The 18,665-nt window shown below is 43.3% G+C and overlaps 1 protein-coding gene across 1 annotated transcript in view; it reads left to right on the top strand.

The window, feature by feature from the left end:
* The first annotated feature begins 571 nt into the window (after positions 1-571).
* Positions 572-18,665, top strand: part of FAT1 (FAT atypical cadherin 1) — a 227,191-nt gene continuing 209,097 nt past the window's right edge. Inside the window, exon 1 of the mRNA XM_040418765.1 lies at positions 572-1,167. The gene's annotated coding sequence lies outside the window, so the exon portion shown is untranslated. The remainder of the gene's footprint in view (positions 1,168-18,665) is intronic.

Below are 18,665 nucleotides of genomic sequence, written 5' to 3'. Positions count from 1 at the left end.
TCGACAACTCGGAGAAAGCCTGCTATTCCTGGTCTGAAGCTGCCTCATCTTACACCAACCAAAAAGGTTCTCAACCCTCCCTCTCCCCAATCCAACGCAACCAAGATTTAGATTTCTTTCAGACAAGACACATGATGACCCCCTCCAATCCTATTACAGACCGTAGAACATTTCCCCCACCACAAAATCTTTTTTGCATGCGTTAACATTTCCGTTCTTTGAACTAAATCAAGGTAAAGGGATGTGTGTCACTCCTGGGATGTCTAATCACAAAGCCATGGCTCACGGATCAGCAGGGTTTTGCTCTGAATCTTTTTTTTCCTCGACAAGTCAATAGAGACAAATGATCAGTGCTTTTTAAATTTAGCTCAGGGACATCTGTGTCTAGTCCTCCTCTCTCATTTCAGGTGCCCATCAATAGTGGGGAGGGAGCATGTGACAAGGGATCTGATAGGAGAAACATACAGGGATGCAAAAAAAATAAAAAATGAAGACGGAAAAGCAAAAGCTTAATAAGGAAAAGGATTGTCAAGAGCAATACACATGAGGAAGGATAAGCAATAGCTTAGCAGGATACAACGAAACAAGGAGAGTGAGAAGCCAGCCTGCAATACAATGAATCCCAGGTAGGGTTGAAGAAGAAGAAGAAGTGACTATTTGGACGCACAGAGCACAGTCCCTGGGCTGTCAGGCTACCCTGTCCATGGAGTGAGGGGGTGGTGGAGGAGATTGTGACGTCACCAAGAGCCTTGTCCCAGTGGTGGCTGCAGGAGAGGCAGGCACAGGGAGAACCACACTCTGCTACAGCAGCTCCTCAACTTCAATCACTTGTGCTCTGCTCAGACATGTCCTGACAACTTGGATTTCCTCTCTCCCTCGGATATTCCTTGTGTTTTGCTTCTTGCCTTCTTCCAGAGTGGGCTACTCCTTTCTTCCTGTATCTATCATGTCTTCAATGTCCAGAGATTGAGGATACTTGGTTTGCTGGTGATGCTGAGACTGGATTGTGGATGTTCTGACTGTAGACCCTGCACTTTTCCTTGTGGCTATGCAAAAAAAGGAACTGCAAGAGCTAAAAGTTCTCACAGAGCAGAAGATCCATTTGCAGAAGCTGATGGGTTATCCATAAAATAACCTAGAAGAGAAATAAAAGATCCAGCTGGTCTGGTAAGTTTTCCATCACCCACCACACTATGTAGCCCCAGTATTCACAGGGTCCTGGATGCCATGGTGGTGCCTTCATAGCACAGATGTTTGTGATTTTGGATCACATGAAAATGTAATATTATGTTCAATAGAAGAAAACGTAAAGCTACATAGCTGTATATATATATATAGTATATTTACATCCAACTTCAGCTGCAGGTAACTTCATGTATTGTAGTGCAGCGCCCTCTATGCCATGCAAGTGGTAGTGCATCTTCATCGAGGGAAAAGTTAAAAAACACTGTTTGCGCCTAGACCTTCGGTATTAAATGTTCTCATTTTAGAGGGTCTTGAGAAGAAAATGCATATGGTGTTGCCCTTTTTGGGGGAACATTATGGTGCTATCACTGACAATCACTTTAAAGAATGTTTCTAGCTAGGTTATCATGGCAGTGTGTGCTCTATGCAGTCTCTCCAGCTGTCATATTGAATAATTTATGTAGGATTATTTAGCAAATGGTAGTCTGGGCAAAACTGAATATGAAAATTCTCAATCTCTGCTGTTCAGTAACAGGTATCCATGAAGAGAATTCAAACAGACCGCTTACAATATCCAAGTAGTAGGTGGTCTTACATGTTCCCGCTCCTTTGGTTTGCATTGCTTGTTCCATTAGGGGTCTGGCATCGTTGCTGTATTGTGTGACGTTACTAGTATTATTTGCAGAATTGTATTGGGCGTTATTAAATAATGAATATCCTCAGGGTCCTAAGCTGAGAAGTGTTATTTTACGATATATTATATATATATCATAAATATAGGATATATGTATTATGTTGATATATTTAATACGATCACAACGCAAAATAATAAATCCAATGCATTAAAAGGATTAGAAGCCCGGCTTTGTTTATACATCATAAATCATAGATTGTCTCTGAAGAAGGCTTCCACCGTGGAAATCTGCTCTGATGTTGTATCTGCTAATGGGAAAGCTGGATGACAAGACATCGGATCTTTCCTAGAGCCCTGAACAGCAAATCTAGTCAGTCAATCAGTTACACAGGAGCGAGGGAAAGTACCCCCAGACTTGCCCTTTTTAAGTGTGGGGTGAGGGAAAGTGGGTGCTTTCCTAAAACCTTATATGAGTAAGAAATATCTAAATCTGACATCTAGATTTACTCCCAGGTCTGTTATCGGGAGTAAGACTTTATTATGATTATTATTTATTATTAGTATTGTTATTATTATGTTTACACTAATTAGCGACTTAGTCTGGCAGAGGTTAATATCCTTTATAAAGCCATATCAGCCATAGCTTCCTAGTCCCAGCAACACAATGCTTCTATCATTTACCGCTAGTGAATTAGATACAAGACGCACTTTAATGGTGTTTTCCTGATAAATGTATCGTGGTTGAAAAGGCCACCCTCGTTCTGCTAACTTCACCGCAATATGGCCACAAGCAATCACTTATTGGGCTAAACACAATAAATCACCGGCTGAAACACTGCAGGCATTGAGCTGCTGGGATGTCATGGTGTCTCAGCCGTCTTTGAACTTACTTAAGAATCATTAATAGAGGAATATTGGATTATCGCTGGTGGTCGGCCACCGCTTGCCTCACTGCGTTTTTCTAGCACTGCTGTGATTTGAATGATGGTGTGAAAATGAGGGTGGTCGGTGGACTTCCTTGTATCATTCCAACCCCTCTAGCTCTGACTTCCCTCATGACTAATGGCCTCTTCCTCAGAAGGTGACATGAAGCTGTTAACTCCCAGTAATAGTACCTCCGGAAAGGTTAGTAGCTTCTGAAGTCTGCAACAAAAGGCTGCGTCTTCCTAAGTTATCCTGCTTTTTTACAGAAAATAAAATATAAAAAAAAACACCAGCAACTACTGTGGAAGTCCTTGAGTTGCCCTCTGCTGTCAAGATGGTTATAAATCTGTCCATTGCTGTCCATTACTACTCTTATACGAGTTGTTAGGTGTGCTTCACATATAAGTTGTTTTATGCCGGAGCCGGACACAACTCATATACTGTACTGCACTTCAGTACACAGATCTGGCCTCTATACACTGATAGCGCCAGGCACAAATCCTGACCATGTGGCGTTTTCCTGTCCACCGTTATTTGACGTCTTGCGTCATAACCGATGCAGCCGATATATGAAAACAATCCGATAGAAAACTATAGGGTCAGTTCCGGCTTCAGTTCCCCTATGGCATTGTCTACTTCCCGGCTGATGAGGAACTGAAACAGATTACTGGATATATGTGAAGGGGCCCGTACCCATCTTTCCTAGGCTTCTGAATAGTAAGGGTTTCCTGATACAGTTTTGGAAGCCCTAATCAGGAGCAGAGGATCATAAAAGGGGAGGAAGTATGAAGGACAGATGCGATGTCTCCTCTTTTATTAATTCACTCCTGAGGCTACTTTCACATCGAGCACTGCCGCATGCAACTGCAATGCCCGCCAGCCCTGTTAAACGGGTTGTCCGGGCTTTTTAATATTGATGACCAATCTTCAAGTTAGGTCATCAATATCATATTGGTGTGGGTCCACTGCTGTATGTCTATGGGACAGCAGCAGTGGGCAGGAAGAGAGAGGGGAGACAGCACGTGTGCACTGTGTGCTCCATCTCCCCGTTCAGCTGATCGGCGGGGGTGCCGGGTGTTGGACCCCTGCCGATCTAATATTGATGAACTATCCTGAGGATCGGTCATTAATATTAAAAAGCCCGGACAACCTCATTAAAGGGAACCTGTCACCGGGATTTGTGTATAGAGGACATGGGCTGCTAGATGGCCGCTAGCACATCCGCAATACCCAGTCACCATAGCTCTGTGTGCTTTTATTGTGTAAGGCTAGGTTCACACCTGAGCGTTTTACAGCGCGTTCCTACGCAATGTAAAACGCTCAACAGGCAAAAACCAATGTTTCCCTATGGGCATGGTTCTCACCTGAGCGTTTTACAGCGCGTATGAACGCGCTGTAAAACGCCCTACGCCCAAAGAAGTACAGGAGCTTCTTTGGGGCGTATTGTCGTGTGTAACACCTCTGTTTTTCATTGTACGCCTCTGTGGTCAATAGCAAGAACGCGTGTACGACGCACGTTTCCAAAATACAAAAACGCCCCAAAATACGCCTCAAAAACGCCCGATAAAAACGCCTGTAAACAGCGCTTATCGAATACGCTCAGGTGTGAACCCAGCCTTAAAAAACCGATTTAATGCATATGCAAATTAGCCTGAGATGAGTCCTGTGTGTGAGATGAGTCAGGGACAGAACTCATCTCAGGTTAATTTGCATATGTATCAAATTGTTTTTTTTACACAATAAAAGCACACAGAGCTATGGGGACTGGGTATTGCGGATGTGCTAGCGGCCATCTAGCAGCCCATGTCCTCAGCTCTATACCCAAAATCCCGGTGACAGGTTCCCTTTAAGTATAATGGGGTCCGGCGGGAAATCCAGCTATATTACAGCAAAAATGTTTAGAATCAGCTGGACACAAACCGCTGGCCGATTTTAGACATTTTTGGCGGATCTCTGTGCCGCTCATATGAAAGAAAACTGCATGCAGATACCTGACCATGCGGCTATACCTTAACTCCTCTGAATTATACCATGATCTGTGGGCAGGGATGTCTCACTGTCTTGGGGAGCTGACCCTAACTCACCAGTGATTTAGTGTCCAAGTGGCAGCACTCTATAATAAAGTGTAAGTTGTCCAGACCGTTGAGTAACATCTGGGTGATACTTGGCAGGTCCTCTCCAGATATTACTCCCCCTCCCATCTCACTCTAATGTTGTGCACAAACTGAGAACCGTCTGTTTATTAGCAGCAGAGTGACCAATATTGGAAAGTTTAGGATTCTGTCTGCGAGACAGATGTTATTCCCCCTCCCCCTCTCCGTCCATGAGTCAGTGGTGGGGAGGCTGCAGGGCACATGGTTCCTCTCTCCCCTGGCTGCAGATAGTTTGCTTTCCTCTGGATTCCCAGCTGTGTATACAAGAGAAATACAATAGTGTGGAATGTGCACCGCCACATTGTGTGCGAGGAAGGGAGGAGGATGCAGTGCGGTCCACCGGGACAACTTGTGCATCGACTGTTGTATGTGTAATTACAACAAGTGCATTCCCCATACTGTACATAATCCCCAGGCACAAACCTAGTGATACCATAATCGGAGAGATCTATCCCAATATAAGAGCAGTTACAAAATCGAACTGATTATAGGCTTATTTAGCAATGATTCCGCAGTGTAAAACAGCAACTATCAGCAATAACGTGATTGCTGTCCCCCGTCTTCTACATAGTACTAGGGATGGTAGTAAATGTACACGTCTATCTGAAACCAGCCATACACCCCCCCCCCCCCCCCGATTCCTCTATGCACTTGCACCGTCTATTTGGCTGAGCATGCATGTACTGGGAACAAAAGGATTAGACATATTGAAATCCAACATGCCCGGGTCTCTATCCCCAACATCTGTCATCGAAGGAGACTCTCCTACGCATTAGGGTGCATTCACACGACCGTATGAATAGGTCCGCATTCGTTCCACAATTTTAGGTCCGCATTCATTCCGCAAATATGTCAGGAGAGGTTACAGGTCTTCCTACAAGAGGTTGTCAAAGAAAACTACAATTCCAGACAAGCCCTGCAATAGCTTATATATATTCTCCTCTGTCCAGCTCCGTTGTCCATCGCTCTGGTCTGGTCCTCCTGCTGCTGCTGGTTTAGGCTACGTCTACACGACAACATTTGTCACTCGACAGATAGGGCACAACTACACTGCAACATTTGTCACGCAACATTTTGTTACACCAATGTCGCGCGACAATTTTTATAATGGCAGTCTATGGTGTCGCACTGCAACCTGCGACATGCTGCGACTGCGACAGTCGCAGAAAAATCCATCTCGAATGCGACACCATAGACTGCCATTATAAAAATTGTCGCGCGACATTGGTGCAACAAAATGTTGCGTGACAAATGTCGTCGTGCAGACCTAGCCTTACTAACTACAACGGTGACGTGCACAGTGACATGCAGGTGTACAGAACGTCACCACTCCAGCCAGTCGCTGTGCTCTGCCTTAGACCACTGAGGGCAGTGATTGGCTGCAGCAGTCATGTGCAATAAACCAGCACATCCCCACATCGAGCAGAAGCAGGAAGACCGGACCAGAGTGTGGTGAGTATAAGATGATTTATTTTTATTTTCGGTTATTGCAAGGCTTGTCTGAGATTTTTAATTATCTTGGACAACGCCATTAACCATTTCAGAAGTTGACGCTTGCTAACTGTTGATGTTGAAAATTGCATAAATGGACCTTATACTACTAATGACAAACTCAGCTCTGCTTCATCTCAGGTATCTAACTTTTCAGCACCTTGCACGCTCATTTATTACCTAATGCCTAATAACAGATGTTACATTCACAGCAGACGTCACATTGAAATGTTCTATTCTAAAGAGACTGATAGTCTGAACGGACATCTGGCCATACGTAGTACAGGTAGTGCATGAGTCCTAGAAGCAAAGGAGCCACTGTGCATTATAATCCAAATGTTGGCTGTTTAACTCTATAATCCCCTCTAGGGTCGGTCTGGCTAACCAGAGTCCCAGAGTGGGCCCAAGCCTGGACCCAATAATGGGACCCTAATAAAACGGGAGAGACTGGATATAAGATATCTGCAGTCTGTGCAGCTGCACAGGGGCCCAGCAGGAAAGGGACCCACCACCATCTAATCAAGGAAACCTATGCTTCCTAATGTCTACCTCATTGCATATAAACGACTGTTAACTATTGTTAAAAAGGGCCCACATACTTTTCTTCCATAGGGGCCCCTTGCAGTCTGTGTCTGAACTAGATATCCTATTAAAGGGGTTATGCCATGGTTCAGGTGAACAAATTAAAATCAGACATCATATAGTACATGAAAATGTCCAACATTGCTAGAACCAGCCCTGTAGCCCACATGGAACCAGAGATCTCCCCATTCGTTGCTCTAATTATTTCCGGCTGACAGCTCAGGTGGCGTGTCTTTTCTCGAGGGGAATGTCCTTCCTGGTGCTGCTCTTTTCTTGTAACTGCCATAGCTTCTAACAGGAGATACAGCTGATAACAGTTGAAGAGTTAAACTGAGCTTGTGTGCGACCACCTCAGCGAGGTGGACAAAAAATATGGAAAGAGACACACAGCAGGTGGCGCTATACAGCTATATTTTATCGAGCAGCTCAGTGACTATATTTTTTATAGGACAACCCCTTTAATTCTTGTTGATGATACATCTTGCATGGGCAAAATGATTATGGATGTGCACATGTCCTGTATGCCCAACGGGTGGGCCCTCAGAATCATCTCCTCTGGAGTGCCTAAGGTTCTTCGAACTGTATGAAGTGATGTTCTGCTCCTGCATGAATTGGTGGTCTTCAGAGGCCTCCTCCCTGTGTCACAGATAATGAAGGAAGCTATGGAATGATCTAGTCTAGGATAACTAGCTGTTTGTGTATTGGGTTATCTCGGTTATACTTAGCAGGCGCTGTTATTGTACAGAAGAGCTGAGTCCAGGAGGCTGTTTTTCCGAATGTCTCCAGTGGGCATCTCTGCTGCCCCAGCGTGTCATTTATTAAGCTTAGGCTCAATGTTCTACACAGAATAACATGAAGAAGACGCATTTTCCCTGTAAAGAAGTATTGATGTCACATCCATATATTATATACTGTTTGAAAATAAAGGTTAAAGTTCATATGAACACATGTGAGAGCAGAACGCCGGCTGACGGGTGTGCACGACACAAGGCAGAGCACATGGTTTACATTTCCCTCTAGGCATTAGGAACACGATCTTGTATCTTGCCTTCATCTTCCACAGTAACAATACTTTGTTGCTCCTGAAAATATTTTGCAATTCATAAGGGATTGCAGTTATGGAGAAACCTGTTATTCTGCAAGGACTGAGGTGATGTACTGTCAGCATTATGTCGTCTAATTACAGAGTGTTCCAGTAGGTGGGCAACAGGTACCATGGGTTGTGATGTTCACCCTGATGCCCCTCCTGTTCAAGAGACAGACACATGCAAAAACTGCGCACATCCAGAATGACAGCCAACTAATTGGAACTTTATTTCTCAGACCACCAGAAAAGCAATTGAAAACAGGAACACAAAGTTACCAATTGTCAATCAAGTAGAGCCCCTTATAATGGCAAAAAACTATGGATCAGAACAATGGTACCCCTCCTGGATCTCCTCCTCCATCTGTGTAAGGCCTCATGCACACGACTGTTCCATTTTTTGCGATCCGCAAAAAAGCAGAAGCCGCCCGCGTGCCTTCCGCAATTTAGGCCCATTGTAGAAATGCCTATACTTGTCCGCAAAACGGACAAGAATAGGACATGCTATATTTTTTTTGCAGGGCTACGGAACGGAGCAACGGATGTGGACAGCACACGGAGTGCTGTCCGCATCTTTTGCGGCCCCATTTAAGTAAATGGGTCCGCACCCGAGCCACAAAAACTGCGGCTCGGATGCGGACCAGAACTACGGTCGTGTGCATGAGGCCTAATGTGTATACAGTAATACATAGGTGCCCAAGAGTCCTTTTATACAGAGGAATTTCAATCCACGAACGAGCACCAATAGAAGATATATAAGTCGGTCTACACTTGGTCAGATGCAAATGAATGGAGGAAGAACGATCGTTATTGTGATTGTTCATTGTAGGAAGCAAATCCCTTGCTTACAAATTGTAATATGTTCTGTATGCCGACATTAATGATCCAATCACAAACAAGCTAACAAGGTGGCCGATTGGCAGACCTTTTACGTAGGCCACTAAGACTCTGCAGGAAGGAAACACGGTGGGAGCAGAATGAACACTGAGCTGAGTGCTGTTCGTTGAGTACTGTTTATGTAATCTGATGGTGGGCAAACCCATGAAATACATTAAATACTTGTTTAAACCTTCTGTTATTGGTGTAAGATTACATTTGCTTTGCATTTATTTTAGATTTAGTGTTAGCCACGTACTGTAGAGCGGAGCAGCAGGTCCATTGTAGTTGTGCAGTGAGGAGGAGGATTGGGAAACTTGGGACTCCCATTCTAGTGGTCATAGAGGTTCACCATTAGGGCCCCTAGAGAACATACATTTACATTTAAGGTAAATTGTTCAAAAACATTTTAATCCCTGAAGTTAAAAGTCTTTTTTATATCACCTAGTGCAGTCAAGGATTGATAGGTAACTGTGGGTTGCTTCTGAAGATCTCCCATCTCCACCCCTCCCCAAAATCAGTCCTGTCTGTTACTTTAGCCAATCTGATCATATTGGTTTTCTCAATATAAATGACATGAGATAAGACAATCAGGGATGTTTATGATCTAGTAAGGGAAGATGGCTGTAAGTTGATTACTTTATGGCTACAGTGAGGTTTAATGATATTGTTTGTCACTGCAAGCCAGTAATTTTAGGAGAAGAAATCAATGTTTGAGGAAAAGCTGGCCTCTTATTATATCTGTACAATTCGAAGTACACAACAGCTTTAAATGGTCGCTGATGTTTCACACAACTTTGCATAAATCAATAGTCCAAACGACCATAAGAAACTTTGTAATATATCTTATCAGAGATAAATATCTAGTTATTTTCAATTTACCTCCTCCCCGCTCCTCTTGCTAATTGTTTTTCACTTTGAGAAAGTTTTAAACCCATCCAAGGTAGATCAGCTCCACAGAATGATCACATTACACATGTCAATACAAGGCTATAGAGATGGGAGAGAAAGGCGTGAGCAGGAGAGACAGCACTCCAGGAGAGACACCAAAGAGACTGCTGCAGATCAACAGAAAGCTTTTATCTCAGTCCAAATGTTTTATTTACAACCATACAAGTTAGTACTTCTTTGTAATGTCCTCCATGAGCCAGGGGTTGCTTCTGAGTGAGTAGGAGAGGGTTAGGAAGCAAATTCCCCTCTACTTTCTGTGTGCAGTGGATGGCAGTTAGTCTCCAGATCTAGGAGAACAGCAAACTAGACATTTAGCATGCACAGGGAAAAACTGGTAAAAATGGCAGATACAGTCATATAATGGACCGAAATAGTATTATTCTGCATGTTCACTCACTGTACTATTGATTAATGCAAAGCTTGTAGAAACATTTGTTATGCTTTAAAGGCCCTATTACCTGGGCCAACTTTGCAGACAAATATTGGGAATGAACCGTTCATTTGTGTCAGCGGATTGTCAAGCATCAGTCACTTTTGTTGTATGATACTACTGTGATAATACTACAGATTCATTGCTTCTGGGCAGCAGATCCCTCCTCACAGGGGACAATGTGATGCTCAGAAACAATGATTATGGTGTCCACATCAACAGTGCTTTCACCCGATAAATAGCATTTGCACATTCCTGGGGTGATCGGCAGCACCCTTCCACAAGCCAGTTATTGGGAACGAATGTTTGAAAACTGCTTTGCAACTAGTAATCAAACAATTGCACAATACAAGACAAAGATACAGCCTCAGGCTCGGTTCACATCTATGGTTTGCCTTCAGTTTATAACAGAAGCAGCAGATCCAGCAGCAGCCCCCATTGAATACCAGTGACTTATAAGTTGGTCCGACAGGTTCTGTTGAGATGTGCGTCTCAGATGCAGATGTTAACAGCAACTAAGTCATATACATTTTTCAGGATATAAAATATGAGTCACCTCAATTTTAGAACTGCGTGTATTATGGACATAAGGCGTTAACCTTAGGTAGCCTAGGGGCTCCTTCTTTAAGATTTTTTATTTTAAATCAGTAAAAAGAAATACCCATGGGTCAAAGCAAATGTAAATACCACCTTGTAAAGTCAAGCCTTTCATCTGCACATTGCGGAGGAAGCCTCCTTAGGGGCAAATGTATTCATAAGAACTGAGCAATTTCAAATGGAGCACGTTTTCCAGGTAAATGGTGAGCTACATTCTTGATAACCCTGTGTGAAGTTCCAAACATGCGTGTCAAGTCTAATCCTATTGTATATTCTGTGTTTCTCATTTAAAGGGAGTCTGTCAGTAGCTTTGATCATGCTAAACTGCTGATAGGACTAGGTAGGAGCTTGGTAGAGCAGTACAAACTTAACTTTTGTGAAGCTTTTGTTAGCAGGAATAGGGTAAATATGAACTTTTATTCTGCGAGGCAATGCTCCTGCAAGTGCACTGGAGGTGGAGATTCACTGTGAAGTGCTCTCTGCATTCCACTGCTTCATAGCCCGTCCCCCTCTGCTCTGAGTGACAACTGTAGCATCCAACTAGGAGTCCCCTACAGCTGTCACTCAGAGCAGAGGGGAGGGGCTATGAAGCAGCTCAGAGCAGAGAGCATTTCACAGTGAAGCTCCTCCAGGGCCCTGGCAGAATAAAAGTTCATTTTCATACCACTCCAGATTATCTTCACAAAAAGAAATATTTCTCCTCTTTCATGGCCCTACCTAGTTCGAGGAGCTGTTTTTAAATTGTGAAAACTGCTAAGAGACTCCCTTTAAATTGTGTTGCCTGAAATCAGTGTCATCGATCATTTATTACTACCTGTAGCTAAGAGATCCCAATAGATGCACTTGGGAATTTAGACTAAATAAGTCCTGAGTTTAGAATATAGGTTTGACATTATTTAGTCCCAGACCTATGTTAGTGACCAATATTTGCATTTCTGTAGAAATTCTCATTTTAGCACAAGTGTTATTTGAGCTAACGGGCTTGTATATACGGTGACCTTGACCGGACTGCAGCTCAACTGTATCAGTAAAATGGCAGCTCCTCTTATTAACTTAAAGGGGTTCTTCATAGGGTTGAGCGAATCTGTAGAAGTTCGGGTTCGCCTGATTTAAGTCAGTGGGGACCCGAACTTCACTTTATTATTTTCTGTTATAACATGGTTATAATGGAAAATAATAGCATTCTTAAAACAGGATGCTAAATAAAATGTCTATTGAGGGGTTAAAAAAACAAAAAAACTCACCTCATCCACTTGATTGCGCAGCTGGTATCTTCTTTTCTTCAGGACCTGCAAAAGGACCTGCGTTGACGTCACCGCGCTCACCAAGTGGTGAGCGAGGTGACGTCACCACAGGTCCTTTTTCAGGTCCTGAAGAAAAGAAGATACCGGCTGAGCAATCAAGTGGATAAGGTGAGTTTTTTGGTTTTTTTAACCCCTCAATAGACATTTTATTTAGCATCCTGTTTTAAGAATGCTATTATTTTCCATTATAACCATGTTATAACAGAACATTATTATTATTATTATTATTTATTATTAAAGCGCCATTCATTCCATGGCGCTGTACATATGATAAGCGGTGCACATACACTGCGTGCAGAATTATTAGGCAAATGAGTATTTTGACCACATCATCCTCTTTATGCATGTTGTCTTACTCCAAGCTGTATAGGCTCGAAAGCCTACTACCAATTAAGCATATTTGGTGATGTGCATCTCTGTAATGAGAAGGGGTGTGGTCTAATGACATCAACACCCTATATTAGGTGTGCATAATTATTAGGAAACTTCCTTTCCTTTGGCAAAATGGGTCAAAAGAAGGACTTGACAGGCTCAGAAAAGTCAAAAATAGTGAGATATCTTGCAGAGGGATGCAGCACTCTTAAAATTGCAAAGCTTCTGAAGCGTGATCATCGAACAATCAAGCGTTTCATTCAAAATAGTCAACAGGGTCGCAAGAAGCGTGTGGAAAAACCAAGGCGCAAAATAACTGCCCATGAACTGAGAAAAGTCAAGCGTGCAGCTGCCAAGATGCCACTTGCCACCAGTTTGGCCATATTTCAGAGCTGCAACATCACTGGAGTGCCCAAAAGCACAAGGTGTGCAATACTCAGAGACATGGCCAAGGTAAGAAAGGCTGAAAGACGACCACCACTGAACAAGACACACAAGCTGAAACGTCAAGACTGGGCCAAGAAATATCTCAAGACTGATTTTTCTAAGGTTTTATAGACTGATGAAATGAGAGTGAGTCTTGATGGGCCAGATGGATGGGCCCGTGGCTGGATTGGTAAAGGGCAGAGAGCTCCACTCCGACTCAGACGCCAGCAAGGTGGAGGTGGAGTACTGGTTTGGGCTGGTATCATCAAAGATGAGCTTGTGGGGCCTTTTCGGGTTGAGGATGGAGTCAAGCTCAACTCCCAGTCCTACTGCCAGTTTCTGGAAGACGCCTTCTTCAAGCAGTGGTACAGGAAGAAGTCTGCATCCTTCAAGAAAAACATGATTTTCATGCAGGACAATGCTCCATCACACGCGTCCAAGTACTCCACAGCGTGGCTGGCAAGAAAGGGTATAAAAGAAGAAAATCTAATGACATGGCCTCCTTGTTCACCTGTGGTCCATCATCAAATGTGAGATTTACAAGGAGGAAAAACAGTACACCTCTCTGAACAGTGTCTGGGAGGCTGTGGTTGCTGCTGCACGCAATGTTGATGGTGAACAGATCAAAACACTGACAGAATCCATGGATGGCAGGCTTTTGAGTGTCCTTGCAAAGAAAGGTGGCTATATTGGTCACTGATTTGTTTTTGTTTTGTTTTTGAATGTCAGAAATGTATATTTGTGAATGTTGAGATGTTATATTGGTTTCACTGGTAAAAATAAATAATTGAAATGGGTATATATTTGTTTTTTGTTAAGTTGCCTAATAATTATGCACAGTAATAGTCACCTGCACACACAGATATCCCCCTAAAATAGCTAAAACTAAAACAAACTAAAAACTACTTCCAAAAATATTCAGCTTTGATATTAATGAGTTTTTTGGGTTCATTGAGAACATGGTTGTTGTTCAATAATAAAATTAATCCTCAAAAATACAACTTGCCTAATAATTCTGCACTCCCTGTACATAATACAGACAATTGCACTAAGCATAAACAAGACGAGTTACAAACTGGTACAGAAGGAGAGAGGGCCCTGCCCATGAGGGCTTACAATCTACATGGTATGGGAGAAGGACACAGTAGGTGCGAGTTAAGTTGGTCATGGCGGTACATCACCCGAACACCGAACCTGAACTTTGCAGTTCCGGTTCACTCAACTCTAGTTCTGCAGCTTTTTCTTACTGATGATCTATCCTCTGGAGTCCCACGATCAGCTGTTTGAAAAGGCAGCAGTTCTAGCAGTAGCGCCACGGCCTGCTCGTTGTTTTCCGCAGGCACGGAGACTTCACAACTAGTATCACTGGACTGGGCATGGCTAAGCCCTGTTCACTTCAGTTGAGCTTACCCACTCCCAGGCCAGTGATACTAGTTGTGACATCAGTGGGCCTGCGGGAAACAATGGGAAGGCCACGGCGCTACTGCCAGCGCCGCTGCCTTCTCAAACGACTGATTGGCAGGGGTCCTGGGATACCCACGACCCCCAGCAATAAGATGCTGATGCTCTATCCAGAGGATATCCAGAGGACAGATCTTTAGTAGGAAAAAGCTGCAGAACCTCTTTAAGGCCCCATACAAATTATGTTATTGTTGGCTGAACCCACCGAGAATGTATAAGGGAACGCCCAACTCTGACAGGTGATGTCGGAGGAGAGAAGAGTCGAGATTAATATGTTCTCCCAGGAGATAAGCCACCAAAGGTGTCTGCCAGCAGCTTTCTCTGCTTTACCCATTGAATACACACACACGTTTGGCTGAGCTGAAAGTGCATGTATACGGAGGAACTGTTAAGTAGTCAATAGAGATAGCTGTTGGCCGAACGATTGTATCTAATGTGTGTTCCCAGCTTTAGGGTGCCTGTACACTTTAGATAGCTGGCAGTTGAGTGCTGTTCTGGCCAATATCTATTCTTCCTGACTCCCACATACACCTGCATGTTTGGCGTACTCCAGCATGCATGCTTTTTCAATGGTGAAATAAGCTGCTGCCGTTCTCCTCTTCCAAGTGCTTATTTCCTGTGGAAACAAAGGATCTGGCATGTGCGTAATCCAGTCCAATCTTTCCTGATATATGCCACTGGGGGAGGCGGTCAGGACATCCCCTACCCATTATATAGTCAGTACAGCTGAAATCAGCAAGTTCAGCCAACTAACATCCTATGTGCATGGGTACCATTTAGGGAGAAGAATAGGCCTGAAGCTCAAATGGTGGAGAAAGGCTTCCATTCAAGGTTTGTAAGTAAGGGGACATACATGGTAATACCATGGCAAGAATGGCCAAAGACAGGTAGGAACTGCAGAAGGAGCTTTTGTGGGACACAGGTGACAAATTTCACCTAAACCTTGACAAGATAGGTTGCAACATATTGCATAGAGTTATCACAGCGTCTAACTAAAGGCTAGCTACAGGCAATATAACTCTGTCACACCTACACTGAACCGCACTTATCAGATGTTAACTCATGATGACACTGAACTCAATGTGACTGTGTCGACAGCCATTGCAATAAATCTTCTGAGCACCATCGGCTTTGACTATAAGGTGTGATTAACATTGCACTTTGTTCAGATGTGTTGATCTAATTTTGCAATATGAGATAATATTCTACAGGCCTGCATTGTGTATAACCAAGGTGTGGCTGAAATTCACTTTTTAAAGTCAGGGTTCACAGTCCATGAAGGTCCTGTCGGTTTTGTTCTTCAAACATGACAAGAGCTAACCTAACAGTGTCTCTGTAGGCGCACATATTGTCATGCTGTGTTTCTTTAGGTCATATCCCTGGTAGTGTTCAGTAAATCTTACTGTAAAGATTAGGCTATGACTTGGAAGGCATGAGCCCTGTATATTTAGCTATCAATTCTGAGGGCCATATCAGGGCAACCCTTTGTCCCCTGTATATACTGGGTGGACTGCAGTCACATGAAGCACCCATTGTATATTGTATGAGGAGTTATTTGGGGCCTATCTTAGACTTGTGGCCCTTGATGTAATTTTACTACAATATTTGGTAGGGTTGGCTCCGCTGAATGTAAAGACACCTTTCCCTTTGCAATCCTTTGCTTCATTCTTGAGAAAAAGTACATATCATCCATATGCAGATTAGCAGTTACGTGCACTGAGGGCAGGTTCAAGCCACTTCGACCACCTTAGATCCTCCTGCTTCCTCTGCCAGCTTCCTGATTGACAGGGCCAGGTGAAATGACTATGCAGTAAACTGGCCCAATCTATTAAAAAGGAGGTGGGGAGGGCTGTCAGAAGAAGTATGAGGAGCAAGGATGGACAGAGGGATTCAGGTCTGCCTTTGGTGCACTTAACTTCTCATTTACGTATGGATTAAAAAAACTTTTCTCCAGAATGAAGGATAACTAGTAGAGCAAGGCCAGGAGTGGATAGGAATGATAGTAGCAAAATGGTGGTTGTAGTTACTCACTCTGTACTGCCTGGACCATGAAGTAATGGCAAAGGTGCATCCTTTCTTCCCTTTCGGGGCACACCCTGCATTTGATTGTTCTCCCGCCTGGTTTTGGGTTGAGTGCACTTGGTGATGATGAATTGTGAAGTGCAAGGCAGGGTCCCTGGCAGATGATGTTGTTGGTCCAGTGTCAAGGCCAGACGAAGTGCAGGTATGCACGAAACGGCTGTCGCCTAGATGTTCATGTCCATGTTTATGTGACCCGCAAAAAACACTAAAACAAGAAGATTTTGACTCCCAGGTGAGTGTGGTGTTTTGCTCTACTACACATTGTTGTTGGTGCAATGTGTCGGTGTAGGCAATAATGACACCAAGTTAACAGCAGAACGGTTCTTTACCAGAGAATCAAGTTCAGGTACATTGGTCACGCAGCATGCATGGGCTGGCAGTTCTTAAACAATGTGAAATTTACACAGTTCTAACAGTTTTCATAGCTGCATAAGTAGTTAAAGGGGTTGTCCCACAAAGCATATTCTACAGTTTTCAAACCAGCACCTACAGTATTGTAATTTCATGTAATAAAAAATGTTGTACAGCAACTGAGTTATTCAATGAAATGTATCTGTATAGCGCCATCTGCTGTTTGTTCTTTTTCTTATTTATCTGTCCACCTCACTGAGAAGGCCGCACATGCTCAGTTTCATCCTTCAACTGCCTCCTGAGCTGTGATAGGCAGAGCATGGACACGCCCCCTGAGCTGCAGCAGAAAAGACACTCCCCCTGAGCTGTCAGCTTGATATAAATCTAGCAGAGCAATGAATGGGGGGGAGATCTCTGGATCCTTGTGAGGTGCAGGGCTGGTTCTAGCTTTGTTAGAAAGAGATGGTCATGTACTATATGATGTCTGATTTTAATTTTTTTTTACAATATTCATGAGATAACCCTTTAAACAGGCCAAATTCTTTCTTTGAAGCATTTTTCTTCACACTGCACTTCTCTAACTGAGTTTAGCATGAACATCTGGAAATAGGGATGCACAATACTCTTTCCACTATACAACCATGGGGCGGCCCCTCTACACGACAGATTGGTTGCTAAGGCCTGTCAACTGCTTTTTGCCCCTTACATGGGAAATGCATAAAATACCTTTGCACATTTTTAACCCCTTTAGCAGTGGACCACTGCCGTAGCAGCGGGACACCTCACCAAATGAAAGGTATCATTATTTTCAGCGGAGCTACCCCTAGATCTGTCAGCTTAACATGCTGCTCTTTGAAAGGTTAGCCTATTACAGCTACTAGGCAGCCCGAACAGGACTTGACTATCCCCATCAGTTCTAATGACACTGAATGGAGTGAGGGGAAGACATGCACATTACTTCTCCATTGACCTAGGGGTCTTATCATGACTGGTGGGCCTTCCAGAGGTGGGACCCTCAACGTTCATACATGTATAATTTTTGCTGTGGATCGGTGATCAGTGTTGTTAGTGGGAAACCGTTCTAATATAGTCTCAGTTTACATTCAGTAGAGTTTACACCTGCACCACCCATCCCGACATTGGCTGTTCTACATTAGTCTAGTATCAACCTCCCGGAAGAGATTATTTTTCTGTTGTAACCATTTCACTGTGCTATTGTCGGAGGGGAAGAATATGAGAAGGGTTTGTATCAAATAGGATGGAACAATTCACCTTATTTCCAAGTAAAAAAAAATGCTTCAAGTATCCTGTTCCAAAAGCAATAGGAAGTTATTAAAGCCTGTCCAGGAAGCAGAACTCGCCATTGTTTCGTTAGGGGACTGTTTGTTTAGAGCACATTTCCTATTAGTTGCTGATTGTCTAACACGATTAAAGTTCCTATGTACTAAAATAGATCAAAGTCCTCCATAGAAATGAATGGATTGTACCTTACCATTACAGACAGTATTTAACGGGTAATATTACACTCTGAAGGAAAACTATAATACAGTATCCATGTATATTGTGGATAAGAAATAGTGTGGTTTTATCATTAGTGACCAAAATGTGACATTGTGTTTATTCCAATGTTTCCTATGCCATATATATTCATCATTATTTCTAGAGCAACAAAGTGGAATTCAATCCGAATTTCAGGATAATCTCCATTCGCCACGAGGCTGAATTTCCTTGTGCTTTGTGGTAGCAAATAAATTTAACCTGC

Source organism: Bufo bufo, chromosome 2 (genome assembly GCF_905171765.1).
Source record: "Bufo bufo chromosome 2, aBufBuf1.1, whole genome shotgun sequence".
NCBI classification, from domain to species: Eukaryota; Metazoa; Chordata; class Amphibia; order Anura; family Bufonidae; genus Bufo; species Bufo bufo.
Note: the sequence above shows the minus strand (reverse complement) of the source record. Positions and strands in the feature narration are given on the sequence as shown.